General features: G+C 38.0%; 1 pseudogene; it reads left to right on the forward strand.

Moving 5' to 3' along the window:
* Window positions 1-18,688: 18,688 nt before the first annotated feature.
* On the forward strand, window positions 18,689-18,846 carry LOC147354916 (U2 spliceosomal RNA; annotated as a pseudogene).
* The last annotated feature ends 260 nt before the right edge of the window (window positions 18,847-19,106 follow it).

Consider the following 19,106-nt stretch of genomic DNA (forward strand, 5'->3'; position numbering starts at 1 on the left):
GACTTTCCTGTAGATTATTTAGATGTATGCAGAGAAATAGATAATGTAGATCATAGACTCAAAAAATATTTCTTCTCCACCCCAGAGTATGTCTTTTTCTATCATTCCCACTTTATAACTCACTTTTGAAACTTACCTAAAGTATATTTTTTATTGCTACTTTTCTTTTGTTTGCTAATTCACATTTATCTAGCTTATTGATTTTGCTTCTCCTTTAGTGGTCTTTACCCCTACTCCTGATCTCCTATCCTGTCTTCCTTACTTCTTCATTATCAATGAGTATGTTTTCCTTCCTCAAAAAGCTGTGAAAGGTAGACTTCCTAAGACAGTTTCAATTTATTTTTTTATTTTATTTAAGGTAACTTTTTTGAAAATTAAAAGAATTACATTCTTCAACATTTAAAATTATATAATGTAGCCAGTGGTACTTTAGTTATTTTTCTAGGTCTCCATCATCTTAATAGTATTTGTATCTAATTTAAATACAATTTATGACATTTCATAATTGTTCAGCTGGAGCTACCTGAACATCACTTGAAATTTGTGTAGTACAACTGAAGAACTGAATTTTAAACTAAATTTAATTTTAATTAATTTGAATATGAAAAACCACATATGGCTTGTAGCTACCATAATGAACAGTGAAGTTAAAAGATTAGCAAGGACTTTTCTAGCTTAGTTTAATTATACCTCTATGAAGGAATGCTGACCTATTTTCTAACACTGCACTATACTGATGAAACCTATAATCTGCATTTATCTACCTTTACCTGAGAAGACTTCCAGAACAACCTGGAAAAGAATGTTAAAACATTTATTAATAAATCAACCAGTAAATTTTCATATTTATAAAATGCCATCTCCTCCATGAGGCCATCTCTGACCTTTCTCATATTGTTCTCCTTTAGCTCAGCTCAGTGGTTCCTTCCCTTTTTTCAATTCATACAGCAATGTATTCCTCTTTCATAATTCTTATCAGAGTCTACCGTGTATTACTGTTATTTATGTACCTGTATTATCTCCTCTCCTAGGCATGATGAGGGTAAGAATCAAAACAGAAATCTGGTTGATCTCATGTCTCAGAGCACCTAGCAGAGTAATTGCTACAATCAGTACTGCTCAATGACTAGATGTATGCAATCTCTGTCTTCCTGTGGAGGCAACAACCTTATTGTGACCATCAGTTGGAGGTCTCCAGGAGTCTCCACTGTGAGGCCAGTGTTTGGATGAGGGACATGACCTCAGTCTGGAAACTGGACTTCTGTTCACAAGTGGTTCTGTTGGCTCTGACCGCACACTCATTTGACATTTCTGTTCTCTGTATCCAGTTTGAATGTTTCCTCTGCTTTGTTCTATTCCCCCCTTTTGCCATTTTTGTCTCTAAAACTCATAGCACTGTGGTGAGCCCTTGGCTTCTGAAGCAAATTACTTTTTGTGGGATAGCTGTTGTCTTCAAATTTATTTCTACAGAAGGTTATAGTAAACTGGTAGTGACCACAAGGACTCACTATAGGAAACTAAAGGAAAACCCATTACATTCTCTTTACTATTAAACCTTCAGCTAATTCTTTTTTGAACTGATACTTCAGTGTCTATTAAAGAATCTGTAGCAGTCATAAATTACATCACACTTGGGGAAAACAACTACACAGTGAATATAAAAGTTGCAGGCCGGGTGAGCATTGTTTAATGGCTTCTCTGTTGTGAATAGCCATAGTATAGTAAGATTACAAATGCAGCGATATTTCCATGTTCTAAATTGTCTCTGTGGAACATCTGGTGCTGAGAATTATCCATGCTCTGTTCCTCTGACCTGTTTCATTTGATCTGCTCTAATGGGAATTTTTTTAGCCACTAAATCTAAGTTCAGGGTGTGAATCACAGCAGGGTGATGATAGATAATTGGACAGGGAACTTACCAGGGGCATGAGAGCATCAGAGATCCCATGTTCTCAAAGGAAATCAGTTTTTAAAAAAGAGAAAGTAATATTGGGAAGGAATTTTTTTTCCTGGAGAATGTAAGTAGATTTTTCAAAGAAATTATCTTTTAAAAATGAATCAAATGTTTTAACAAACTGCTTAAGATTATGGAACCAAATAGTAAATCTTAGTATTTTCTTAACACTTAAATTAATAAGTCTTTTAAAAATACATATTAGGGAATTGAATGTGTGAAGGCTATGCCTGTCCTTCACCATGAGACACATTCTTGTGATGGAAATCACAGCACCCAGTAGCTACATTCTTACATGCATAATGGCTCTGTACAATTTTATTTTATCTTAATATCAGTACAATTTTAGAAAATAAAATTGATTAAACTGAAATTTTCCAATATTGTGGCACTGTCTTTTGGAACTATTACTTTTAAGTTTATAACTGTAATATGTAATCTCTTGATTGTGAAAAGCAGAAACAATGATTTTCTTTTTTTTTTTTTTGGCCCAACTGCAGAAAAGACTTTTTTTTCTCATCCATATTATCAAAGTGTATGCATTTAAAGAACATGCTTAACCTAAAAACCCTAGTAGCTCAGTCGGTAAAGAATCTGCCTGAAATTCAGGGGACCCAGGTTTGATCCTTGGGTCAGGAAGATCTCCTGGAGTAGGAAATGGAAACCCACTCTGGTAGTCTTGCTTGGAGAATTCCATGGACAGAGTAGCCTGGTAGGGTTGCTAAGTTAGCACAACTGTGGGACTAACACTTTCACTTTAAAGTAAAATGTGTATTTGTCCCGCAAAGAGCACACTCCAAGCATGGTGAGACATGAATGGTTTTTTACAGTGTGCTGATGAACTTTTTACAGCAGAGTGGACAGAAAGTACTCTCTTAGATTCATTCAACAACTTGTTCAGCCTTGGCCCTGGTCCTGATATAGTAATATTGAACCCAGCAAAATAAACAGCATATTGGAAGATATCAGAGTGCTTCACATGTGTTTCAGTTTTATTTAGTAAATATTTGTGTAACTATCTGCAATTAAAAGTTCTGATAAAGATTATTAAAAAATTAAAGATTTTTAGCACTGTTAGCTATAGATTTACGATATGTATTATAATGTCAGTTAGAACTCAAAATATTTTACATAATACTATCTTACTCAATTTCATGATGTTGCCAAGTGGGAAAAAATAAACTGCCTTAAAAATGGGGAATTTCAAATGGAAATATATTTCTCTGAAATTTGCTGAATCTTGTCTAGACTAGCTAATTCCTTTCCAGTCCTTTAGCCTCCTTTCTTGTTACTAGGAGAAATAATTAACATATGGCTTAAGGGCAGAGTTTGGTAAAATAATGACCTAAAGGGTTTCATTTGGCCCAACATTTAAAATGAGTCAACAGTGTGACACAGATGTTGAAAAAAATGAATCTTACATAGCATTAACAGAAGTATCATCTCCAGATGTTCTCACAGTACTATACTATGGAAACACTAAAACGGCATTGACAAAATGATGTTTCTACAAGAGGAGTGACCAAGAGGGTGGGATATTTATGTGCCTTATTATATGAACAATGGTTGATGGAACAGGACATATAAAACTCAGAAAAGCATAAATGTAAGTGGTTATAATTATGTATTCCAAATATGTATCTATATAATATCTATACTTACATCTTAGCATATCTACATCTACATCTATGTCTTATGAATGGGAGAGTAGACTTACTCAACGTGGCTCCAACACAGAGAACAGGATCAGTGATTCACCTGAAGACAGGTATTTCAGCTGCATAGCTAGGGTTCTCTTACCCATTAGAGGTAGTAAATGAAAAGAAGCTCTTTAACTAGAAGTGAACTGCTGTTATGTTAGTGTTCTGGCAGAAACTTAGAAATTACCAGTTAGTTCCTTTATAGTAGGTATTCATATATTGGAAAACAGGTCATGCTTGATGATCTCTACTCTCTCAATTCTAAGATTTTACTAGGTTCTTTAATAATCTTATATTCATTATTTATTTCAGGTAAGTCTATTCCATTCATTTTATTAAGCTAAGAAAAACAAAATATCTAGACAGTCATTATTTATAATAGAGACTGAATATTCAGTAAAACAATTTAGAACAACTGAAAACATGCTAAATTTGATGTATTTGTGTCTTTAAGTGTTTTTACTTCAAATCATGCCACTAAAGATTCACTTTATAGAACTATTTTTATCTCTAAGCCACTTTAGTTTTTTGTGCCAGAACTCTGAATGACTCTAAATTGGAGGTCTGGGTTGCTGCTGCTGCTGCTAAATCGTTTCAGTCATGTCCCACTCTGTGGGACCCCATAGATGGTAGGCCACCAGGCTCCCCCATCCCTGGAATTCTCCAGGCAGGAACACTGGACTGGGTTGCCATTTCCTTCTCCAATGCATGAAAGTGAAAAACAAAAGTGAAGTCACTCAGTCATATCCGACCCCTAGTGACCCCATGGACTGCAGCCCACCAGGCTCCTCCATCCATGGGATTTTCCAGGCAAGAGGACTGGAAGTGGGGGTGCCATTGCCTTCTCCGAGGTCTGGGCTAAGAGGTTACAAATGAGACAGCAGGAATGGGGAGGGTAGGTATTCTGACCAGGTGTGGTCTGGTTAGAATCCTGGAATGAAAGTTAGTCAGGCAAGCAATAGACTGAGCAAAATCACCAGAGAATAGGTACAAGGGCAGGGTCCCAGAGTCCTAAATCAGGAAGGAATCCTTTTGTCTCCATGAAAAAATTTCCTTGTTGCAACCCACAAGTGGAAGCAGGAAGTGCAGGAGCAGAGGCAGCAGCCCTGGGCGCTACCAGCCCATCCTGCCTCCATCAGTGCTGGCTGCCAGGTATTTGACAAATTATTTAAAACCAGGAATTCATAGGACTGCATCTTTATTCATACAATTCACAGTACCAAAGTCCTGCTGCTTTTTCCACAAGCAGCCGGACTACCCATGGTTTTCTGTGACACAGTCTTTTCCTTCAAGCATCCCAAATTGCAGTTAACAGCAGGTCTTGAGCAAAAACATTGCAGACAACTGGGATGTCAATGTGCTAAATGCTTTTAAACATTTCTAAACATGTCTAGTTCTTTTACTTGAACCTTGGGTAACTTTATCTTACATTTTATCAGTAGAGTCAATCCTGGATATCTACGGATCTGCATCTGTGGATATAACCAAAAGCAGATCAAAGATTTGGTTGAGTCCACAGATGCAGAACCTGAAGGCATGGAGAGCTGACTTATATGTAGAACCAGCGAGAAAACAGAAATCATGGGCTCAAGATGAAAGGAGATTAAGCCCTCATTTGACCCTTATTAATCAATTTTATTCATTGATATTATTTAGAATTAATCAATACTTTTTGTATAGTTTGTTTTCTCATTGGGTATCTATAGAGCTTTTTCCTCTTATTTCCTTTTTCAGTCCATCCTTTGCCATACAATTAAAGTTAATATTATAAAGGACAGATATAACTATGCCACTCTTTTGCTAAAAATCATCCATGGTTCCTCACTGCTTGGAGTCAAGTGAAGCAACACTTTTCTTCCACTTATCCCATGCTTCATGTCATCTACATTTTACTCTTGTTACACAAATACAGCATGTAGGTTAACAACCCTGTGTTTATTTTGTTCATGCTATTTTCTAGTCTTGGAATACCTTTTCCCTCCGACTTTCTTCCCCAGAGGGAAGAAAGTAGAAAATCTTTCTACTCCACCTTTCTGCAGGATGCCTGACTAACATTTCATTCCATAACATATCTTATCCTTGTTAACTGAACAAAAATTTGCCTTCTCTAGGAAGCCAGAACTGACTTTAAAAGATTATTACCTCCTTCCTGTGCCTATGTCTATTCCTCTATCAGTGAACATGGTCATTTTTAGTATAATTTTGTTCCCTGTTAATCTTTCTTCCTCCCAGGATGTGAAATCCCTAAAAGTAGGGATAATGCCATTTACTTTTTTAGTTTCAATGTCTGGCACATAATACACAAAGTAACTTTTGAATGCCTACAACTTTTCAATTGTATCTTTCAATATTACCATTTCTTTGGTCCCCTTTGACTCTAAAATTCTGTGGTTTTCATTGGTACTTTGGAGATATAAATATTATTATACATAGGTTTCAGATGGAATTTGTACCAGTGAATGAAGTCTTATATATAAATGGCAAGTTAAATTGCCTTGTGGCTTGCAAAATAGGAAAAGCCAAGTCTGGAAACTACATGATTTTGGGTCAGTTTAACTTTGACTGGCTGCCAGAGTCTATGTGGCTTTTGTTAACAGGAGCTACCAGTCTTGTCCTTCTATGTAGGATCAGCTATGGCCTTTGTGGAGATATTTTGATAGGAATAACCATGAAGGCATATAAGGAGAATGGATGTACATTGTTTTGTGTGTGAGATTTTCCTCCTTGTTGCCTCCCTGACACATACCAGTGATACAAATGCTGAGTATAAGCGTGGAAGGTATAGGAAGTCATTTGTCCCTTTTAGCAAAATGAATTCACTGTGAGTGGATATAGCGTCACAGCCATATGAATGAGCTTAGCTAATGTTGACAAATGTCTGTCTGATGTTTCATAATTTCATATATTTATTAGTATTAAAAAAAAAACATTCTTGACACTAGAATAACTCTGGATAGCAGCCTGGAAAGGAACGTCACCATTAAAGTAAACATCAGAAAAAGATCATCTTGTGGCAGTTGGGAGTAGCCAGGGAAAATAAGAACCATTCTGACAGTCAGCATATATACATTAAGTCTCAAACACACAGGTATTTACTCTTTCCAGCATCCACGTTCTCTCAAAACAATAGGAAGGTCATATCTGACATCAAGTGTTTCCTCTCAGCTTTTGCTTAAGCTCCAACTTATTATTTCTGGCACTTCTCTCAGTGCCCAGTGGTTAGAAGAGCATGGTTTGGCCAACAGTGACTCTGGCCAATGGGTGTAGCTGGAATCAGGCACACAGGAAAGGGTTCATCTGTTTATCACAGTAGCACCCAGCACTGGGCCTGTTAACATTTCCTTTCAAAACTGTCTTGCTGAGAGTTTTGAGGTTTGATCTTTTCAGTTTTCACTGATTTAAAATTTGTCACCAGAGGTTTTTTTTTTTTTTTTTTTTTAATGCAAACTTGACCAATGGAGAGGGCAAAAGAAACCCACTCCAGTACTCTTGCCTGGAAAATCCCATGGACAGAGGAGCCTGGTGGGCTGCAGTCCATGAGGTCGCTAGGGGTCAGATATGACTGAGTGACTTCACCTTCGCTTTTCACTTTCATGCATTGGAGAAGGAAATGGCAACCCAGTCCAGTGTTCCTGCCTGGAGAATCCCAGGGACAGCAGAGCCTGGTGGGCTGCCGTCTATGGGGTCACACAGGGTCATACATGACTGAAATGACTTAGCAGCAGCAGCAGCACACTTGTCCAAATTTTCAGAAACACTGTTTGGTAAATAATTCTTCAGTTGAGGTTTCAGGTAGGAAAAAGAAATAAGATATACTTAGACTTCATGTTTCTCTTTTGTGTGATTAAGATTATTACATTTATAAACATTCTGTCATTGTGTTACTTGGAAGGAATGAGTAGTGACCTAAGAAGAAGGTTAATTTTCTTAAAAGTTTATACCAAAGCCATTCTACATTCTGCTGGATAAAAGCTTTAAAATATATTCCTTGGTTATAATCTTGACTGTATAACCCTTAATTGACAACAGATCTGTTTCTTATTGCCTAAGGACCAGCACTTTTATGAGGCCTAATATTCTCATTGATATTAAAAAAAGAGATTTATAATGGTATTTCTCATTAAATTCTACAGGAATTTGACAGGCATCTTACACTTTTGCATGAGTCTAAGAGTAAATCCTGGTGTGTTCATTTCCAACAGGATTCATCAGTGTGGCTTTTGTTCTATGAAGAGAATATAAGATTCAGAAATAAGCAGCCCAGGTTCCAAAGTGAAAGTGTTAGTCCTCAGTCATATCTGACTCTTTGCGCCCCCATGGACTGTAGCCCACCAGGCTCCTCTGTCCATGGAATTCTCCAGACAAGAATACTGGAGTGGGTAACTTCCCTTCTCCACGTGAATCTTCCTGACCCAGGGATCAAACCCAGGTCTCCTGCATTGCAGGCAGATTCTTTGCCATCTGAGCTACCAGAGAAGCTCTCTAGATTCAAAACATCCACCAAAGAGTTCCTGTGTCTCGCTGAGTCCCAAAATCTTACATTTCTTTTGTTAAGAATGTCCTACTTGTGCACCTTATTTTATGAAATGGAAACATTCCTAAAACAGTTAATTTAAATTAAAAAAGCAAGAACTACCGTTTATTGAGCACACTCACATGCATGGCATGGTATTAGACATTCACTTTTATTACTTTTTTCATCCTCATAACACCCTATAAGATGCTGATATTATCCACATTTAGCAAATAAGTAATGTGAGAGGCCCAGAAACTACTGATGTGACTCAAGGTCATGGAGGGAATAAAATGAAGTCCTAAAATCAGAATCTCAGTGTGCTTGACTCGAAGTCCTGTGCTTCATCTTCCGTAGCCACTGCACATTGTAATATTTCAAATATGCCTGAGAAATTGACCATTTTCAGAAAGCCTAGCCCATTTTTCCTGAATAATAACCAAAATATTTTTGTATTAAAATGTTGCTTATTTATTTTAATCATTAAAATGTTGTACACTATCACTTCATGGCAAATAGATGGGGGAAAGTGGAAACAGTGACAGATTTTATTTTGGGGGGCTCCAAAATCACAGCAGATGGTGACTGTAGCCATGAAATTAAAAGACATTTGCTCTTTGGAAGGAAAGCTATGATAAACCTAGTCAGAGTATTAAAAAGCAGAGACATCATTTTCCCAACAAAGGTCCGTGTACAAAGCTATGGTTTTTCCAGTAGTCATGTATGGATGTGAGAGTTGGACTATAAAAAAACTGAGCACCAAAGAATTGATGCTTTAAAATTGTGGTGCTTGAGAAGACTCTTGGGAGTCCCTTGAACTACAAGAGATCAAACCAGTCAATTCTAAAGGAAATCAATCCTGCATATTCATTGGAAGGACTGATGCTGAAGCTGAAACTCCAACATTTTGGCCACCTGATGTGAAGTGCCAACTTACTGGAAAGGACCCTGATGCTGGGAAAGACTGAGGGCAAGAGGAGAAGGAGTCAACAGAGGGTGAGATGGTTGGATAGCATGCATCTCAATGGGCCTGAGTTTGAGCAAACTTCAGGAGATGGTGAAGGACAGGGAAGCCTGGTGTCCTGCAGTCCATGGGGTCCCAAAGAGTCAGACACGACTTAGCAGCTGAACAACAACAACACGTTCTAACAGATAATCTGTCTCCAGTCTTCCTACTGTGCTTCCAAAAGAGTTTCTTAACTGGAGATGGATGGGCTTCATAGAATCAATGACATCCTCTGCAGTTGAAGGCACACTTTACATGTATTTGCAGAAATGCATTTTCTTATGAAGACAAATGCCCACCTTTCATCATATTCCTTGAGAAAACAAGTTTAAGTGTTATTGCTCTAAATAGTTAGAAAATAGTTAGAAGAAAGATACTTCAGGAAGATTTACACTACTTCAGAGTATCCCTTTTCCTGTTGAAACAGATGGGGATTTGGGAAAGAAAAAAGAGAAACTAGTAAAAGATGTGGAAGGAATTTTAAGATTACAATAGATGATGAGACCACCAAATTTAACCTGTAAGTTCTAGACATTAGGCTTTGTTACTGTGACCAACAAAGTTAAATTTCTGTATACTTATTTGTTCATTAGAAAGTTAGTTCCATACTTCATATACAGGCATACCTGGGTAAGCAGTAAACACTTAGTAAAAGTGCTGTGTGCAACATTCACACTCAAGGATAAGTGAGGTTCTTTACTGCCTGTAAAGAAAGAACTGGGAGGGCGGTGGCTCAGCTGTGGGCTGTGGTTCAGATCAGGGCCATTCCAGCTCCACGATTCTATTGAGTGTATAGAATGAAGCTCTCAGGGCCATGAGAGCATCAATAGTGTTATGGATGTCAATTTTGAAGACTTCAGTGTCCGTATTTGATCATATTCCTAATATGAGTCAGTCTGAAGATTCACCTTCTAAGGAGACTCTCCTTTATCATCTCCCTTTTCAAAGTTAGCTTTTCTACACTTTAACAAAAAGGAAAAGAGGACACAGTTTTCACTTATTCTTGCCAAGAAAGGAAGAAACAGAAATATTGCAGCTGGTAGTGAGAAAAGGAATGACCAACTATTATGGGGAATTTCTTTGAATTTAATTGTTTCCCAAGTATGTGCTTGCAATACAACTTGAGGAGAACCTAACTCAATTATTACATTACATCAAATAATTATTTTTGATAATTAGGTCATCCTGATTTTTTTTGGCCTGTATCTGAGAAGAAATTTAGAGAATTGAAGAGTTCTACTGCAGCATTATTTTTCAGCCCTATCTATCTTTTAAATAAACTTTTTACCCCAGTGTTTCCATTAAATAAAGGAAAAAAAAAAGTAATAAAGTTCAGGCTGGGGTCAGTCCCATTCTAGCTGTAAATAATATTTATCCTTGAACATATAAACTAATCTTAACAGCCCCATCTATTGTATAAAAAGATGCATTTCCAAATCATACATGTTTTGCATCAGAAGATGTTGTTTATAAATAATAATTATTTATATGTGTTATTTTGATCAACTGTCAACTACAAATAATAGTGGTGATAACCTAACCCAGAAAAAAATTCATTTAAAACTTAGAACCTTAAGATAATAGGAAAAAGTTAGATCTCTAATTTTAATTTTGATATATATTCTAGGACAGAAAAAAAATGTGATAGAAGGAATATAAAAAGAATTTCAAGCTTCAAACATTATATTTGAATAAAATTCTCTGATGATATCAAAGAAAAAATGAGTTCAGGAAGAAAATGGGATAATATAAAACTTTTGTGTTTTAAAGAAGAGATTGTCTTGCATTTTTCAAGTGGTTAATAGTTGATGGGGTATCAATACTCTTAGTATAAGATTTAATTAAATGAAACAGTATTGTATAAAATGTTTATGTTTATAATACTTGATTTCTTCCTTTCTCCACAGTCAGTGGGTAGATGGTAAATTAGCAGCAAGTCTCCTAGAGGAGAAAAATATCCTGATTTGCAGTATTTTTTTTCAAATTCCATAGTGTAAATTTTTCTCATGTACAATACAGTTTGATACAATACAGGCTACAACACACGTCGGTTCAATCCCTGGGTCAAGGAGATTCCCTGGAGAAGGAAATGGCAACTCTCTCCAGTATTCTTGCTTGGAAAAATCCCATAGACAGAGGAACCTGGTGGGCTACAGTCCATAGGGTTGCAAGAACCCAGGTCTCCTGCACTGCAGGTGGATTCTTTACCAACTGAGCTATAAGGGAAGCCCAAAAGTCAGACACTGCTTAGCAAATAGCAACAAAAAAAACTACCCATGGAACTTTAAAAATAACTAGATTCTAAGGCTGTAACTCACCCTCTAAAGTTAGAATCCCCAGTGATGGGGTCAGCCAGCTTTGCTTCAGTAAGCACCATGGGTGACCCTGAGGCAGCCCATCCAGTACTCTTGCTCCACCAGGAAGTCCTGGCCAACATTGTTTAGCTGCTAAGTCATGTCCATCTCTTTTGTGACCCCATGGGCTCTAGCCCCATAGGCTCCTCTGTCCATAGAATTTCCCAGGCAAGAATACTGGAGTGGGTTTCCATTTCCTTCTTGAGGGGATCGTCCCAGTCTAGACCCAGGGATCAAACCTGCGTCTCCTGCATTGGTAGGATTGTTTACCAGAGAAGTCCGTGGCTGCCCAACAGGATCAGGATAAGGGGAAAAGGAACTGACATGAAAGTCTTCTCTCAATTTAAGTGTACAGCAGTCAGAAAACTTCAACGAACCTAACTGTATTGTTCTCTTACTAGAGAATTTGGGTAAAGTTTTGGCCCCTTTATTACTTTCCCCACTGCACACGGCCAATCACATTAGGCAGCTATAAAAATTAAATGAAATCACATACCTGAAAGAGGTGCATAAAAGAACTGTATTTTACATATAAAAAGAACACAGTGTTATTTCAAATCCAAACTGAGATCAAAGAACAACAGTAAATGTCCAAGCCTACATGTGTGCTGTGAGTTCCAGGCCTAGCTATCTCTGGAACCATGCTGTGGTCATTGGCTGATTGGCAAGAGCAGAGCTGTTCTAAAGGACCATGGGGTTGAAAGGTTGTTGTTGAATCTGGTTCCATAGCTGGGACCATCTGATTTTCAGTGGGGAGGATGGTTATCTCATCCTTTTTCTTTGCTACTGATTTATTACCTAGCCATTTATCTCTATCAGTTCAGTTCAGTTGCTCAGTTGTGTCCGACTCTTTGTGACCCCATGAATCGCAGCACACCAGGCCTCCCTGTCCATCACCAACTCCCAGAGTTCACTCAAACTCACGTCCATCAAGTCAGTGATGCCATCCAGCCATCTCATCTTCTGTCGTCCCCTTCTCTTCCTGCCCCCAATCCCTCCCAGCATCAGAGGCTTTTCCAATGAATCAACTCTTCGCATGAGGTGGCCAAAGTACTGGAGTTTCAGCTTTTACATCATTCCTTCCAAAGAACACCCAGGGCTGATCTCCTTCAGAATGGACTGGTTGGATCTCCTTGCAGTCCAAGGGACTCTCAAGAGTCTTCTCCAACACCACAGTTCAAAAACATCAATTCTTCGGTGCTCAGCTTTCTTCACAGTCCAACTCTCACATCCATACATGACCACTGGAAAAACCATAGCCTTGACTAGATGGACCTTTGTTGGCAAAGTAATGTCTCTGCTTTTCAATATGCTATCTATGTTGGTCATAACTTTCCTTCCAAGGAATAAGCGTAAGCAACTGCTTTTCCCAAAACTCGAGTCTTTGAGACAGGAGTCAGTGTTTGTCCCAAGATATACATCACATGCTTCCAAGTAAGGTCATAAAGCAGAGTAACACCTTTAAAAGCTCTAACATATTTTTTGGGGTCTTCTAAATAGTCTCTCAGATCCTCCTTGATTTTTTGTATTTCTTGATAAGAAAAAGGCTTACTAACTCTCATAGACTGATCATTTTTCCCGGTGGGTATTTTATGAAGAGGCAACAGCTTGTGTGGCTGTTCCTCAGTTTCTTCGGCTGTTCTGTGCATGTGATCTCAGGGGTAGATTGGAGAAACCTGCTTTTTTTAAATCTCTTTCAGTGGGTACTGCAGCCATGTAGTATCACATAGGAAGACCAGGTGTGTCTTCTTTAAGCCATGAGTATCAAATCTATCTCAGTTTTTCAGGATACAGTTCAAAGGAGTGAGGCTGGAATTGTTAGCTCCCAGGAGAAAAAAAGCGACCAGCACCATCTTTTTACCAGAGGCATCCTTCCCTGCTCTAGATCGGGGTGTAGACAGACTTTACACCAAAATCTTTTCTTTCCTGGTTGGACTTAGTCCGTCCCTTACAGACACAGGCATCATACTCGTCCCTCTCAGTTCTACCACCAAGATGGGGTAGGGATGCACCAGGGGTAGACCTGATGGCATCCCTGACTGACGTCCAGCTTCACCATTAAAACCTTGCTTGTCTCTGATGCCACCCGGGGTGCAATCAGAGTAACCTTCCAGAATGTCTCCCAAGCTAAGACCGCTGGGGGAAACGTTCGTCACCTGAGTGCCTGTGCATGGCCCTGAGTATATTCCTGACCACAATAAGACCGATACAAACATAAAACTGAGATGTTCCTTCTAACCGTCACCATACCAGTATAAGAGCCTCCTCTGGTCCACTAAGAGCCAGTGGTACCAAAGGAAAGAACCCATTGTAGTTCCAATCTGAGTAATCTTTAACCTCAGAGATGCTCTTGGAGCTAGAGCTCCATCTAGCTTCCAAACTTCTGATTCCTAGTGAGGCTAGGTGCTTCCTGACTACCAATCCAAGTTAGGGACCTAAGTCACAGTACACAGTAACAGCATAGATCAGAAGTCCCTTGAAAGTCTATGACCAAACAGATTAGGTTAGTACTTCTAATTCCCAAGGAGTTATGAAACGGTCAAAGAGACCAAAAAGTTTGACTGAGAAAGGAGAGTTCGGTCCACGTGCTTTGCCCATTTCTAGTCAGTCTCCAAAGGAGACATTGTGTGCCTCCTGGCATTGGAAGGTCAGTATAAACCCCTGATAGGTTTCTGCCATAAGCCATATGAGATCACTGCAGAACCACAGAGCAGGGCTCTTCACTTGCTTCATGCAGGGCATTTCATTCATTTACACTAGCACACCATAGAGTTAGTAAAGTACAGCAGAAAACTTGTTCGCTAGGAGAACAAAGAACTAGAGCTCCAAGCATCTTTACCTTGTCCTGAAGGATCCTGGGACGAGCCCCCAAGATGAAAGGTTGTTGCTGAATGAAAAGACGTCAGGATTCTTGGACTCCAGAGGAGAATTCAATCTGGGGCCAGAGACGAGGCTTGATCTCTCAGAGCTTTTGTGTAATAAAGTTTTATTAAAGTACAAAGGAGAGAGAGAAAGCTTCTGACATAGGCATCAGAAGGGGGCAGTAAGAGTACCCCCCTGCTAGTCTTCAGCTGGATGATATACAGTCACTAGCAGTCTGTTAATGAAAGAAAGGAATGTCTTAAAACCCAGAATGGCACCAGGCCCCTCATCCATAAGATGTATTTTGGGATAATCTCAGCACCAGGCGATTCATCCTAGGCCATAAAACAATTGACTTGAATCATGTAGAAGAGCAGGTTACCATACAAATAGTTTCATTTACATAGATTAGGGGAACAATATCTGAGTATAACATAATGGTTTGTCAAGTAGGTTCTGATCCATTAGGGGGAAACCGACTTGAAGACAGAGTCTGGGATAAATGCATAGTACATTAACATAGCTTAAGACAAACATTTCCATAAGAAAAATGTATTGGTTAACTCAAGGTTTGAGAATAGTTAACTTCAGGTGAGACCAGGTGTCATTATGGCAACACAGTATTTTAAGAGAAACCTTCTTTTAAATTGTATAGAGAAGGAAAAAAAATATCACTAGTTTGTTTCCTCCTGCTGCTTAAGAGAGATACAAATGTCTGATACTTGCAGCATATTTCCTCCATTTGGAGACCCCTGGGCTTCCTGCCTGTTACCTTCTCAAGGTCCTTCGGGTTTATTTTCCATGGGTTCTGTGCAACTCATTTAAAGGTCTTATCCTGGGCTATCTTGGGCTTTACTGGACATCCATGTTGTTCACTCACCATTTGGGACCTTAGTTTTGTGTCCTCAGTTATAATCTCTATCAAGTTATAATCTAGTCATGATGATGACTCCATTTCATTTACTATATTGTTGGAAGAGAAACATTAAATTTCAAACAAAACCCTGTTCTCTCCTTCTCCCACTTTCTTCACTAATCTCTGATCACTAGAGTAGGTTTCTAAACATATAGTTCCATTAATTAACCCAAACACAGGATGAAAAGCTCTAAATTGTTCCTGAGAGCATGAGAATGGTTCTTCCAAGACTTGCTCAGAGTGGCCACAGCCTTAGAGAATGGGAACCTGACAAATGGATAGGGCTTTCCACTCAAATTTCTTTTCTCAATCCCAGGAGGTCCTTGAAATATAAAATGCTTACTCATAATCACTATAGGAGGTTATATCCTTATTTCAGTCAGTTCAGTTAAGTTCAGTCACTCAGTCATGTCCGACTCTTTGTGACCCCATGAATTGCAGCACACCAGGCCTCCCTGTCCATCACCAACTCCCGGAGTTCACTCAAACTCACGTCCATCGAGTCAGTGATGCCATCCAGCCATCTCATCCTCTGTCGTCCCCTTTTCCTCCTTCCCCCAATCCCTCCCAGCATCAGAGTCTTTTCCAATGAGTCAACTCTTCGCATGAGGTGGCCAAAGTACTGGAGTTTCAGCTTTACCATCATTCCTTCCAAAGAACACCCAGGGATGATTTTCTTTTGAATGGACTGGTTGGATTTCCTTGCAGTCCAAGGGACTCTCAAGAGTCTTTTGCAACACCACAGTTCAAAAACATCAATTCTTTGGCACTCAGCTTTCTTCACAGTCCAACTCTCACATCCATACATGACCACTGGAAAAACCATAGCCTTGACTAGACGGACCTTTGTTGGCAAAGTAATGTCTCTGCTTTTGAATATGCTATCTAGGTTGGTCATAACTTTCCTTCCAAGGAGTAAGTGTCTTTTAATTTCATGGCTGCAGTCACCATCTGCAGTGATTTTGGAGCCCCCCAAAATAAAGTCTGACACTGTTTACACTGTTTCTCCATCTATTTCCCATGAAGTGATGAGAGAGTGCACATTAAAACATTTGTGTGGGCAATTACTATTATATATTTCCTGCTGAGATGTTCCCAGGTGCTGAAAAAGTTGTTTGCTGTGAGAAAGCATAATGTTCATTTTAATGTTTAGTGTCTTTTGTCTTAATAACTCAATGTCTCACAGCATAGTATAAACATACACAAAAGCACGGCCAATAACATAATACCCATATGTTTGTGGATACAATAAAACATTACAGATTTTATTGAAGGTCTGGTTTCACTTCTCACTCCCACAGAGGGAGTGACTCTCATGAAGTTGGTTCTTCTTATGTATGATTTTATATTTTCACTATGTATATATTTCTATAAATAATATTATGAAGTAATGAATGATTTAAAGTTTTATATGCATTAATTGAGTACACCAATATGAATTTTTTCATATTGTTTAAAATATCTGTAAGTAACTGGTTTTATATAGTTTAATGTTATTTTTCTTTTTAGTTTTTTTTCTTTTTTTCATATAGGTAGGTATATATTTCAATGTATTTATTTTCAATTTTTTCCCAAGTTTTTCACTACTACAAGAGTTTGTAAAATGAGTATTTTTGTACACATCTCCTTGTGTTCATATGTGCAGATTCTTCTAAGTTTCATACCTAGAAATGATATTCCTTGATACAGTCAACTTTACTGTATCAAAAAGATCTTTCAATATGTTACTTTGTTACTTTCTAAAAGCCTTACAGTTCCCTTGGCATTCTGACTTTTAATCGATCTAAAATTAATTTTCAGTGTTGTGTGAGGCAAGGACCATTATTTGTTCAACTCGGAAAATAATTTGTCCTTGAAAAATGCATTAACTAGTTTATCTTTTCCCCACTGATTTTTCCCTGGTTTTGTAGTATAAGGGGTTTCCACATTCCTGGATTCTCTACTCTGTCCCACTGGTGGTCCACTTCTGTGCCAGCACCATGTGGTGTTGCCTGTTCCACTCGTGTATGAATCTTGATAACTGATAGGCAGCTCATTCTTCTTCAAAATCATCTTAGCTATTCTTTGTCTTTTATTCTTCTATTTGAATTTTATCACCAATTTTTGAAGTTTTGTCTGTATTGCTACTAGGATTTTTATTAAAATTGTGTTAAATTGTAGAACAATTTTAGGGAAAACAAAACCTTCAGGTAAATTTTCTATTGTGTAGGATTATTTTTATATCCTTCAAAATTATTTTATTATAGTTTGTGCAGTAGATGTTTGGATGTATTCCTGTGCATCTCAAGGTTATTTTGTTATTGTCATTGTCTTTTCCTCCACCATCAAAATTGATTTTACTTTTCAGCATCTGATAAACTTTTTCAATCTGAATCTGGTGCCTTAACCTTTAGTTCTTAGAGTTCTTTGTTTATTTTTCACTATGTTTTAGAAGATTTTCTTGAATTTATCTTCAAGATAATTAATCTAGTCTTGAGGGATGACTATTATAGAATTTAATCAATGGAGGAACTGAATATTTTATTTCTGTAATCATGTATTTATTTTCCAAGAAGTTGTTCTCCTTTTATAAGTGATCTTTTATATTAGCATACTTTTTTTTTTCTTTTATAGATTGAGTATTCTCTTGTAATCCCTAAGGGTACTATTAAGAATATTTAAACATTTTCTCTGTACTCTATATTTCTTTTCCTTCATAGCTGGGTATTCTGTTTGTTGATCTTTGCTTTTCCCTTTGATTTTTCTCAGGTATCTGATATCCCTTATTTGCTGTATTTTTGCATGAAGAATTTGGCTGATTGGGGTAGGTAGAGGGTATGAAGTTTCTCAGCTATTTTGAATGTATAACTGGACAAAACATTACCTCATACAATTACCAAAATAAAAAGGTTCATTCAGTACAGAATCTCATGCACTTCCTTCATCGTTTTAGCTGTTTTGCCTTTTTCCCCTTCTTCAATTGCTGTCAAGACATAGAGTTGGATATTGACTAGACATGCAGAGCTTTGTAGCTACCTGAACTTGAATGAAAACTTTACCATGAATTAGCTGTGTGACCCCCAGGTCACTTGATCTCTCTGTTTCTCATTGAAATGGGGAAAGTAGCAGAATCTACCTTGTAAAGTTATGGTGAAGATTAAATGATCCAGTACATAGAACAGGGCCTGGCACATAGTAATGCTTTATTAATGTTAGGAGTTTTCAGTAATTATATCATCTCAATGTTAACATAAATTAGGCCCTGATAGTCTTTTTATTGAGGTGTAATTGACACACAATATATTTGTTTCAGGTATATAATACAATGATTCAGTGTTTGTATACATCATGAAATAATCTCCTCAAGTAAGCTCAGTTAACATCATCACTGCACATAGTTGCGTATTTCTTTTTTCTTGTGATGAGACCCATTATTCTTAAAAGAACAGTCTTCTGTGAAATTAAATGGATTTTTGGAACTAGGAGTTGGAATAGGAGCTTGCTCTGTCCACTCCATGCATCAACCTGGTATTGCAATACTTCCAGGAATGGTGCACCTCCTTTGGGGGAAAAGTACTGTTTTAAAAATAAGACTGAGTATTGACATTTCTACAGATAAGCTTGGAGAAGGAAATGGCAACCCATCCAGTATTCTTGCCTGGAGAATCCCATGAATAAAGAAGCCTGGTGGGCTACGGCCCATAGGGTCTCAAAGAGTCAGACACGACTGAGTGACTGAGTGCACGCATGTGCGCACAAGCACACACACACACACACACACACACACTCCTGAGAAAATTAGCTTCATGTTTTAGAGAGCAG

Source organism: Bos grunniens, chromosome 17 (assembly GCF_055505025.1).
Source record: "Bos grunniens cultivar Pamir isolate PY7600 chromosome 17, Bosgru_T2T1.0, whole genome shotgun sequence".
Lineage (NCBI taxonomy): Eukaryota > Metazoa > Chordata > Mammalia > Artiodactyla > Bovidae > Bos > Bos grunniens.